The sequence below is a fragment of the Megalops cyprinoides genome, chromosome 18 (assembly GCF_013368585.1).
Source record: "Megalops cyprinoides isolate fMegCyp1 chromosome 18, fMegCyp1.pri, whole genome shotgun sequence".
Classification (NCBI taxonomy): domain Eukaryota; kingdom Metazoa; phylum Chordata; class Actinopteri; order Elopiformes; family Megalopidae; genus Megalops; species Megalops cyprinoides.
In genome coordinates this window covers 24,880,526-24,892,974 of record NC_050600.1, presented here as the reverse complement: position 1 = coordinate 24,892,974, position 12,449 = coordinate 24,880,526, and the positions used below count along the sequence as shown (strand labels likewise).

The following is a 12,449-nucleotide window of genomic DNA, read 5'->3' as shown; positions in this document are numbered from 1 at the left end:
GTTCAGTTCGAATTTGGTGTATCAAATTGGGGCCGCTTGACAGCAAATCCCGGGTTCCTTTTTGTTGCCAGTCCGCCCCTGTATCTGTAAGTACACTGTCCGGTGAAATAGACATGCCTGTTTATCTGAAGGTGTGTTGTCTCCTCTCTCATTTTTTCATTTGCCGTCACTTTACTGCTCAAATGTACATGGTCTTCATGCAGACAAGTCTAGGAAATGATTTCATTGATTTCAAGGATGTAGGCGGCAGTGTAGCATAGTGGTTAAGGAGCAGGACTCGTAACCGAAAGGTTGCCGGTTCGATCCCTGCTGGGACACTGCTGCTGTACCCTTGGGCAAGGTACTTAACCCACACTTGCCTCAGTAAATATCCAGCTGTATAAATGGATGACATTGTAAATAACTGTAACCTATGTAAGTCGCTTTGGATAAAAGCGTCTGCTAAATGAATAAATGTAAAATGTAAATGTTTGATTTTCAAAATGATCCTCTCTTGGATGAACTTGTGTTTCATTTGAAAGGGATAAAAGAGCCTTCCAAACATTTCTGAAACTTTGGAAACAAACAGCAAATGCTTTAATCATTAATGGTGTACCACAATTAGAAGAGAGAGAATGTTGATTATTATCCCCCAAGGAATCACAGGTCCAGCTTCTATCTTGGTGTGTAAAGCTGTCCTTCTATTTTCAGGGTTGGTGGGGCGCACTGGGGTGGGGCAGTGCAGGATCTCACTAAGAAATGAAAGCACTAAGCTTCCTTTATTAAAGTAATCATTTCCTCTTCATGCCTTAACCCCACACAACTTCAGAGCCGCCAGTCAGCGGACACCAGGTGAGACACCATGAGTGAGCAGAGATGGGTGCCCCTGTTCCTTCTCTACACGGTCTGTGCTACACTCCTACTGGTGGGAACCAGGGTTGCTGGTAAGTGCTGTTACCATCCTTTTATCACTTAAAGCATGGTCAGGGACACAGAGTTTAAGTATTCTGCCCTACAACGTTTCTGATATGTGGCCACAAAGTTCATCAATTAGAATTGCGTTTTCGATATAAATTCTGCTTTTAGTCTGTAAGCAGTAACTGTTAATATTACTGGAAACGAATGTACTCAGTCTAGTGTACTGTAGGCCACAAATCAATATAGCCTTCACTCAACTTGTTTTCAGACTTCAGCAGTGTTTACATTTGGCTGCTTAGCAGATGCCGTTATCCAGAGGAACTAATGTTACAATTCGTATATGTTATCCATTAGTAAAGCTGCATATTTGCTAAGGTGATTTTGGGTTAAAATCCATGCCCAAGGGTACAACAGCAGTGCCCCAGTGGGGAAACAGCAATGTTTGGGTTACCAGCCCTACTCCTTACCACCATACCACACCGCTGCCCTGTTGCGTCCAAAAGTGCTTAGCCACACCAGTTGCGTCGCGTGGGCGTGACAGTCACGGAACCTCTCGATTTTCATCTTGGTGCCCGTATTAACAGGTTAGAGCAGCCACACAGCCCGCGTGAGCAGCATCAGGCACGGCTCGAGCCTCGCTGCAGTGACATCTCATCTAGAGATTTGGCGTGTTTTTACCAAAGCACCTAGCATGTAAAAAGTTTCAGAGAACGGTTGTGCAATATGGGGTTTATGGACCCAGGCCATCTGGTGATCGTTGTTGTAATCCTTACACATAGAACATTTTCATATTCATATTGCACAGACCATTAATCACTGGTAATGATAATTTGGCTACTGCACAATTTTACATTCACTTACATTCACATTCACTCTGGAAAATTAAGGTAAACTTTCACTTTCAGACATAATTCATTTTTTTAATACAATACTCAAAATTTTAGGGTGTATATATCATCAGCTCAACATTAGGCACTTCCAAATGTGAAATACCGCTATTATGTTTCATGGTGAGCTATATAGCTTTTAAGCTATTAAGCTACAATTCTCAGATATCTAACAATGAAAAGAAAAGATAACTCACCAGATTTTTTTTCAGTATTTTGTGGGAAAATAAAACTTTAAATAAATTAAAGATTTTTGTCATAGAATGGACACTCTGTTTAAGGGCAGCAATCTCTGCTCCGCTTTGGGACAATCTCTTTGCAATTGCGCATCTAACACTCCTTACAAGATATGGTTGTATACTCTCAGAGAAAAGTATTAACTAATTATTAGTATTAACTTACTAATTTAGCTGGGTTACATATAGTTCAATTAAGTAAGCCTATTTGTAACTTTGCTTGCTGGTGAGCATTCTTACAGGACAGAATGGTGGGCTGTTACACTGACATATTTTCCATCTGATCTCTGGTAATGTCTGTCTCTGTCTTTGTGTTGCATAAGAGAAACTATATGTCTATGTGAAATAACCCTAATCAAATGGACTTTTTTCTCCTCTATTTCCAGGTAGTCATGAAGTGAGGCTTATGGGTGGTGGCAGTCCCTGTGCTGGGAGAGTGGAGGTTCTCCATGAAGGACAGTGGGGGACGGTGTGTGATGATGGCTGGGATATGGCTGATGCTGAGGTGGTGTGTAGACAGCTGGGCTGTGGAACTGCTGTAGAAGCCCTGGGTTCTGCTCACTTTGGGCAGGAGGATGGAACAATCTGGATGAGTCTTGTGTCCTGCAATGGGTCAGAGTCCACACTGAAGGACTGTACATCAAAAGGTTGGGGTAAACACAGATGCAATCATGGGGAGGATGCTGAAGTGATCTGCTCAGGTAGGACACACCACCTCTGCTTATCACCTTCATGTACAGTTAATTCATTTCATTTTATTTTTTAATTTGGACAGTAGTGTGGTATAGTGGTAAGGAGTAGGCCGCATGACAAGTCTCTGTAGTTCACCATCGAGCCAAGGTGTAGCTGAAGTGCATTTGTGTCATATTATAGTACTCTGTGATTGGCTCCAATAAAGAGTTCAAATGTACTCTCATATCTCCAATACCCTCTTCAGAGAAAACTTCCAACCACACTGATGAACAGATGAAATTAACTTTGTCTGCCATTATTTAAATGATTTGCCACAAACAAAATTAATCATCTGCTTATTTCTTCAAAATGGCGCATGTTTTCTGAACTACTGATTGGTTGACAAATCTGGATAAAATAATCATATCATGTCATATCATATCATATATCATATCATTATCATCATATACAGTACAGGTTAATATCCATTCTTGACAACAATCCAGTTATCCCTACTGAGAAATGGGGAAAAGAGATCCATCTTGAATAATATTATTATACATAATATTAATATACACATAATACATATACATAATATTATACACTATATAGACAAAAGTATTTGGCCACACCTGTTAATTACTGAATTCAGATGTTTCAATCAGACCCGTTGCCACAGGTGTATAAAATCAAGCACCTAGCCGTGCAATCTCCATTTGCAAACATTTGTGATACAAAATGGGTCGTTCTGAAGAGCTCAGTGACTTCAAGCGTGGTACTGTGATAGGATGCCACCATTGCAATAAGACGGTTCGTGAAATTTCATCCCTGCTGGATGTTCCACTGTAAGTGATATTATTAGAAAGTGGAAGCGTTTAGGAACAACAGCAACTCAGCCACGAAGCGGAAGACCACATAAAATCACAGAGCGGGGTCAATGACTGCTAAGTCGCATGGTGCATAAAAGTCGCCAACGCTCTGCTGATTCCATAGCTGAAGAGTTCCGCACTTCCACTGGCATTAATGTAAGCACAAAAACTGTGCGGCAGGAGCTTCATGGAATGGCTTTCCATGGCTGAGCAGCTGCATGCAAGCCTCACATCACCAAGTCCAATGTGTAAAGCACACCGACACTGGACTGTGGAGCAGTGGAAACGTGTTCTGTGAAGTGATGAATCACGCTTCTCTGTTTGGCAGTCAGATGGGTGAGTCTGGGTTTGGCGGATGCCGGATAATGTTACCTGCCTGACTGGATTGTGCCAACTGTGAAGTTTGGTGGAGGAGGGATAATGGTATGGGGCTGTTTTTCAGGGTTTGGGCTAGGCCCCTTATCTCCAGTGAAGGGCAATCTTAATGCTTCAGTTTGGTGTGGAAGAACTTGACTGGCCCGCACAGAGCCCTGACCTCAACCCCATCGAGAACCTTTGGGATGAACTGGAACGGAGATTGCGAGCCAGGCCTTCTCATCCAACATCAGTGCCTAACCTCATAAATGCTCTACAGAATGAATGGGCACAAACTCCCAAATACTTTTGTCCATATAGTGTATACATACATAGTATGCATAATGCACACACTCTCTCACACTCTTCCATAGGCAGCTACCTTCATACCTTTTGGGAATTTCCACTGGTCCAGCAGCTCTGGAAAGAGTTTTTTGATCAAATAAATCAGCTTATAAATCTTAGGTGGCTCATCCCCATCACCCCCTTTTCTGGCAGCCCTCACAGCGTTGATATATACACATCATAGATACACGTCAAGCATTTATGCTACATTTCAGTATTTATAGCAACATATGGCACTGTATGACTCCCATAAACGCATAGCATTGTGGAGACAGGAATTTGGCAGTTGGAGAACAAGATTTCATATTCTCCAAACATAAATCGGGCAACAGCCCCCAGAAAGCCAGCTGCATGACATCAGCTTGTGCAGCCCTGCTATATGTAAAAGACTCAAGTTGGTACATGTGGCATTTAGAGCCTGCTGTCCTCCAGACTGTTAACAAAAACCAGTTGAAATAATTAGATTTTGTTGCTATCAGGATGATTAAAAACTGAAATCATCCGTGCAAATTTGTTGCCATTTATTTACGTTCATGACACGTTTGATCATGTTCACAAACATCAGCGCCATGACAGCATTTTTCCATTCAACTATTGAATTTATTGGGCATTTTCTCAACATATGGGACAAACTGTGAAAAATCTCATTGCTGTCATCTTTTTGCGGCACTTCATGTTATAAAAATCAGCTCAGATCTGCTCAAAGTAGATGGTCTCACTCCCATCTGAGAGTAGGAGGGTAGAATAGGAGGGTTCATGATTAACTCCCATTGCCTACTCTGAGTACTTTTTTATTCCTAAAAGTGCTTTTAACAGGGGTCTTAGGAATAACTCTCAGTTACTTAATAAATACGGATCCTGATGCCCCTGTGATTTTAGCCATTTATCTGTACCATCTTACTATCTTATCACTCCAACCACAACTCTAAAACAGTCACCATCAACGTATCCCTTGTCAAAAACTTTTGCTTGTTTTTTGTGCTGCCCTTTAAAATATATAATCTGTGGAGACCTGCAACGTGGGTTCATAGCAGCCAAGCACTTAATTCTACTGTTTGCACCATCTTAGCTTCTTTCCAAACAGTTCCTCTGAAAAGTGACCAATTGAATGTGTGTATGGAGGCATTGTTTATTGTTGTGAAAAATCGATGAAGTTGAAATAAAAGGATCTCAGTCTCAAGTTTATACATGGCAGTGACCTGAGGCAGTAAACCTCTTAGACATAAGACAAAAAATTCACACTCATTTAGAGCTCAAATGTTTAATGAAATAAAGATGCTGTCCATGCCTTTTTTCCTCCTTTTTATTAATGCCAAATCATCAAAAAATATTTTAATACTGCTTTTCAGATTCAGTGTATATTTCCACATATGCAAAGCTGTCCTTAGTGTTTCACTATTAGCAACTGTTACTTGATCACTTGGGGTGTAATCTTGATATGTGATATGAATTGAAACAAAGAATGCTGGTGCTGATATCATATGTGATATGAAATTGTAAATGTCTTGTTATTATTAATAAAAAAATTCTAACATAATTATTTTGAAGAAGAGCATTCTGATGTTTAAAATCTAGTTCACAGTGTGAAAAAATACAGTTTCAGGAAAGTGGCACAGGTCTTAAAAGGTCAGTATTTACATAACTTGTTCTGATAAATTATCACAACTGATACACAGAAAGCACAGGCGTAGGATTGCTGTTTGATGAGTAAATGTACAAATTTAACAGCTGGCACACCACAGAGCAGGCTGAAAAATGCACTGGCTTCAGAAAATATTCAAACTTCTTCATTTTTTGCACACTTTGTTGTGTAATGACAATCTAGAAATGGATTAAATGTATTCTTTTGGCTGTCAATCTACACACAATAACCCATAATGACAAAGCAAATAACATGTTTTAGAATTTTTAATTTTTAATTTTAGAATATCTAATTTACATAATTATTCAGAATGTTTGCTGTGGCATTCCAAATTGATATCAGGTCAACCTGTTTCCTATGATTATCCTTGACATGTCTCTTGATTGGAGTCCACCTTTGGCAAATTGAATTGATTGGACATGATTTAGACAGGCACAAACCTGTGTATGTAAGGTCCCACAATTCACAGTGCATGTCAGACCAAAATCCAAGCTATGAAGTTGAAGGAGCTCACCACAGACCTCTGCAATCAAATTTTGTCGAGGCATAGATCTGGGCAAGGGTATAAAACCATGTCTACAGATTTAAATGCTCTCAGGTACACACTGGGCTCTATCATTGTGAAATGGAAGAAGTTTGGAACCACCAGGACTCTTCCTAGAGCTAGCCATCTGGCCAAACTCGGTAATAGGACAAGAAGAGCCTTGGTCATGGAGGTGACCAAGAACCCAATGGCCAGCCTAACAGAGCTTCAGAAGTTCTCTGCACAGTTGGGAGAACTTGTTGGAAGGACAACCATTTCAGAAGCACTTTGTCAATTAGCCAAATACAGAGAGGTTCTTGAAGAAAACTTGCTTATGAGTGCACACAACCTCAGACTGGGGCAAAGTTTCCCCTTTCAGCATGACAACAACCTAAAACATACAGCCAAGACAATGCTGGAGTGGCTTTGGGAGAAGTCTCTGAATGTAGTGGCCCAGCCAAAGTCTGGACATGAACCCCACAGAACATCTGTGGAGAGACCTGAAGATGGCAGCTCACAGACACTCCCCATCCAACCTGACTGAGCTTGAGAGGTTCTGTGAGTAAGAATGGGACAAACTGCCTAAATCCAGATGTGCAAAGCTTGTAGAGACTTACCCAACAAGGCTAAGAGCTGCGATTGCTGCCAAAGGTACCTCTACAAAGTACTGAATAAAAAGGTCTGAATACTTATGTAAATGAGGTTTCAGTTTTTGATTTTTAATTTTTAATAAAAATTTCTCAAATTTTGGCTTTGTCATTATTTATTTATTTATTTGGTGTGTGTGTGTGTGTGGGGGGGGCGTATTCTGGTTAAATTTAGTTAAGTTTCAATTGCAGCCTTAACGGTTTTTGGGAAAGACACACAGCATGACTCAGTCAGTTGATAGGATAACCATTGTGATGCAACAATGAAATTTCCAATGACACTAATACACAAGACAACACCAAACATTCCAGAGAGAAAGATCAAAGAGAACATATTATCACCAGTACAGTTGTTAAGCTGCTAAGCCCTAGTAAAACTTGGTGCTCTGGTTAAGGATGTTGGCACATTTTAACCATCCAATCAAGATCCACTTGAACTTTTTGCCAGTCATGAATGCACTTCCTTTTGAATACACTTACAGGTGCAGGAGCTTGTGTTATTCAAGGATACAGAAACAGGATGGACAGGGGGGCATATCCCCTGCAATGTCACAAATACATCAGATTTCCCCCTCTCAATAAAATCTACTCGACAAAGGCTGTTGACTTTTAGATTATGCAAAAAAAATGTGTGTGTAACACCTATAACATACAATAAATCACTGAAACTGTGGCCGGAGGATCTGTGAAAAATTCAAGAATTGTTTGTTTGAGAATGGCACTTGTTCAGAACACACTATTTAGTCCTATTTGGTGCATTACATTACATTATCACAGTTTAGCAGACACTCTTACCCAGTGTAACTTACAAAGTGTTAGTATAAGGTGCTCCCATGTGCATGTGCTGGCTGTGAGTCAACCAAGTCAATTGATCAGATGCAATGCAATGGGAATGATTTGTTCTGCCGCACCAACAACCAGTCACGGCCCCAATATCTGTGGAGTGTACAGTAAAGTTAAATAGCTACATATATTAATCATACGTAGCCTGCCATGCAGCAGTTTGAACAAAATGTGCAACATTTACAATGAAACGTATAAAAAGGGCCATTGATATTTGTCTCAAACAAGCAGTCTAGCTGGTAAACAAAAACTCCATCGCTAACTACATGAGTTAGTCCCTAACTAAATGAGTTTGCTGCTAGCTAGCTAATTTCACCTACTTTCCCTAACTAGTTAAATGGCCAGGTGACCAGCCAGCTAGCCAGCCATGTTCTTGGAAAGGAAGGGAGTTTGTATCATGTTTACCCACACCCACTAATGCAGCATGACACAGGTAGACCAAGCAGATCGGGCAGTGACACTGGCCTAACGTGAAACCTGATATGATAAGCTTCCCAGCTTGGAGCCAGACAACCCTGTATTGCATAATTTCTACTCCAGTTAAATTGTCCCTCCTCAAGAAGTTTCAGAACTTTTAGTTTTTTATAAACTAATATTAAACCTTCAGCAGCTTATCATTTCAAAATAATTTGCATGCAAAACTGTCATGTAAAAAGAAGCATATGCACCGGATGATATTCACTGAGAATTCAGATACGTGTGCAACAGAGATTTTTATGGTAACAGCTATGGAGTATATTACTACTATACCACAACTTCAAGTGTCTTACATGGACACTTTTACATACTCTTGCTGACTGTTCCTGTCAATGCACAGATACTTTATTATTATTGTTTATTTATTTATTATTCATACACTCCTTAAATTTTATACATTCGTGTGTTTTGTACAGATCCTTGTTGTTTGAAGTTCTTGTTATATGTTGTCATGGCACTGACATTGGGTCGCAACTAATTTTGTTGACCTGAACAATGACAATAAATCTCTCTTATCTTAAAAAAAGGGGGAGAAACTTCCACTGTTCAGTCCTGAAGGGGTTATTCTTTGCTAAGCATGGTGCACAGTGGGACACATACATGTAGAGAATGGAAATCTGTTCACAGTGAGGGATCCAGCTATAGTGCTAGGATCTGAGTAAGAAGGATAGTGACCTGCTGGCATTCCTTACAAGACGGAGCTCAGAGAATAATGACCTGCATGCAGCATCACAAAAAAATGAACAGAAAAATACGGTAAGCAGTCATGTGTAGGACACGAATGTCGGGCCTCCATGACAAGCATCGCATCTTTGTCAAATGACAAGGGGGAAGACTTAGGGAAATGCTCTAAACATTTCAGACCAGTTTTGGTCTATGTCTTTGCATCGTGACTGCCAAGATAAATTTGCTTTTAAAGTCAAGAACATACAGTACACATGGATTGTGATACTTCAAGGTTTAATCAACTCTCCCACTCTGTTTCAATAATGTTTAGCAAATTTGCTTTCGGCCTTTTCAAGGCCAGAGTTTCTCATTCAGTATGATGATGATCGATTGCTACAGACAGCCACTAGATAGGAACACATAACCCTGATGGTTGAATTAAATGTTTTGCTTAAGAGTGCAAAGTTGAAGTGCAAAAAGGCCCATCTCTTTAAGCCAGGAGTCACATATTTAGGCATTAAGAACAGAAAACAAGATCCATACAAGGTAAAAATTGTTCAAAGGCTTCCGGTTCCACAGGATTGAGATCTTTATCAGTCATGCCTCATAACTCCGAATCTGAACTTGTTTCAGGGTGAGTTTTTGAGGGGTCCAATTGATGAAGCACATCTATGTTGACGGGTCTTGTTGTTGGCATGAGACAGAGTACAAACCTTTTTTTGCCAGTCATTCAGACAAAGGTTTCCCGTATTGTTCTATCCATATTGATGTTCACACCACTACTGAGCACAGAAAGAAAAAAGTGTGTCAGTTCTACAAGCAATTATTTCCACAGAGTCATCCCTGAGTATCTGTTGTGATTCAGCATTTGTGTTTAATTCAGGCAAACACAAGGATTCATGAGCGCTTACTCACATTGGACCCACACAAGCTCTATGGTCTGTTGTAAAGTCAAGCAAGCACAGACAACACTTTGTGTGAACTAATGACCGGAAGGAAGATGCAAATGCCCAAACATTGACTGTTGGGGGGTGGCTAAGGGGTGGACATCAGAAGCTTTTCAGAGAAGTCTGTGCACATCCCTACAGTCCACTGCCAAGCAGCCCACCAGACTGGGATGGGCCAAAAGTGCAACAGAATGGTCAATTAAGTCAACAGATAAAGGAAAAGGCATTTTACCAAGATGTTGAAACCGTGGTAAATATTTACCATCATGAAGATCTTTGGGCTGCAAATGGAAAAGGGCCTGGAGAAACTGGAAAATCAGTAAATAATGTCTATTGCAAGACCAACAAAGAAAAATTCTCAAAGAAATGGTACCACATATACTATGCCAAGCAAGTGAATGCTAATAAAACAGCATGCTGATATGTATGGGAAAACTGGGGGTCCTTTAGCAATTGGGGGTAATGATGCAAGGATGACCCAGGACCACCATCCTGCAAGACCCCAGACCACAGCCAGGTACGCTGAGCATCAATATCATGGATTCATGGTCTCGTGTGCCAGTCTTTGTCAACCTGACTGCACAGACCGTAGACCTGAACAGTGAATTCAAACAGGAGTGACTACAAGTAAAGAGCCTCACTACAACCACCTTCTGGAAATTCCATGACATTATTGCCAGAAAGTATCTCAATGGCTTTTCTTGACCTGCAACTACTGTGAGAAATTTGCTTGGCTCACTAGAAAGTAATTCAAGACCCCTGGAACCAGACTGAGAGTTTCTCACTGGACAGGTGCACAGCAACTAAAATAGAACAAACTCAAACAGAAGGTAACTATAACAACCCAAACCCTCCTATAGAAACAGTAAAACATTTCATTCACTAATGATATCATCAAGCCATTACCTCTGTCTGAGTCTCATGTTTGGTCTCTTGTTTTACTTGGCTAACAAAAATCTGAGAGTGCAGCTGCAATAAAATTCTGAGAGAAATGGCATTGTCCAAGATGACCTGCAGTGGTCATTTCAATCATTTCGAAGGGGAAAAGCACAGCAGCCTTTATTTAGAATGGTGACAAAAGTTATAAGTAGCTAGCAATCTGTTCAACTGACCTGCTCTCCTCACTGGTTCAACTTTCTTGCACTCCTATAGCTAAATATATACATTCTGGAGGTCAATACATCAGTTAGCTTTAGAGGCTAGATACATTACTGTCTATTTTAGCAACTTACTACTTTTCCCATAAAATCTAAACTTGACATTCTCTTACCATGAAAGCAAGATATTATCAGCTGGTAATTGCCCACAAGGTGTAATTGAAGTTTAAATGATTGGAACTGTACTGTATACTTGATAAGCTTTTAAATTACAATAATAATTGATATGTCCACACTGTTTTTCCTGTATTCATTAATTCATGCAACACTTGAATAAATCACTCTGTATATTAAATCAATGGCTGAAAGGTCTGATCTTGAATTTTGCCAAGACAGCATTGCCACTGGTATATTTGTCCATAACATTCCCCATGTTCACTTTGCATGATGTTTTATTGCAAATAGGCATCAAAAGTGGGGTTGAATGGTTTTAATAAAGGTCATCTTACAAAGCTGCCATCAGAATTGTGTTACAGTTAGATGTGTAAATGTTCTCCTGCTTGGAGGCTTGTGATGGAAGTCAAAAGGCCTGCAGGGGAGAGCCTGACAACTAATGAAAACCAACCTGTAGGCTAATATTTATAAATAAAATTGGCCATGGGGTAAGCACAGGAACTTGTACAAAGAAAGGGTTACAACAGGATAAGAGATGTGCAGATTTATATCTGGTTATTCAGTAAAACTCCACTGATTCCAGACTGCATGTCACATTATATCCTGTATCTTGTATTTTGCACTCATAAAGTCTAGCACTGCTATTATTGGAATAAACCCATTTTCTTGTGGAGATTGGAGTTGGCCCTTTTTTATACAGCTGTAATTAAATGTCCTTGCAAAACAAAGTATGGAAAATATAATGATATTGTATCTGTGACTACTGACATATTGTCAGAGGTTTTGATCAGTCCTTTGATTTTGATTTCATACAAGTCAGCAGTCCACAGCAGATGCAGCTCCTGGAGTTGACCGGTTAATGAAATTGCCTTGCTGTTTTTTCAGTGCTTGTTCAGAAATACATATCTTTTTGCCAGACCTATTTTTAAGGGCAATATTTGGATGAATGCATGAATAGTCAGAATGCATCTGTCTAATCATGAATGACACTGATGACACTGTTTATGCATTCATGTTTCATTTATTCCTCCATTACATGTAACACATTTTTTGTTTGAAAATCCTAATTATTACATGGAATTTTTCACTTGCCTATGCTGATTGCTAAGATAGGAATGCCTACAGGGACACCTGGAGGATAGTGATTAAATACAGGTTGAAAGACCAGCATGT

At 39.9% G+C, this 12,449-nt stretch overlaps 1 protein-coding gene across 1 annotated transcript in view; it reads right to left on the bottom strand.

The window, feature by feature from the left end:
* Positions 1 to 12,449, bottom strand: part of LOC118792944 (NACHT, LRR and PYD domains-containing protein 12-like) — a 90,245-nt gene that overhangs the window by 46,216 nt on the left and 31,580 nt on the right. The gene's annotated exons all lie outside the window — the stretch shown is intronic.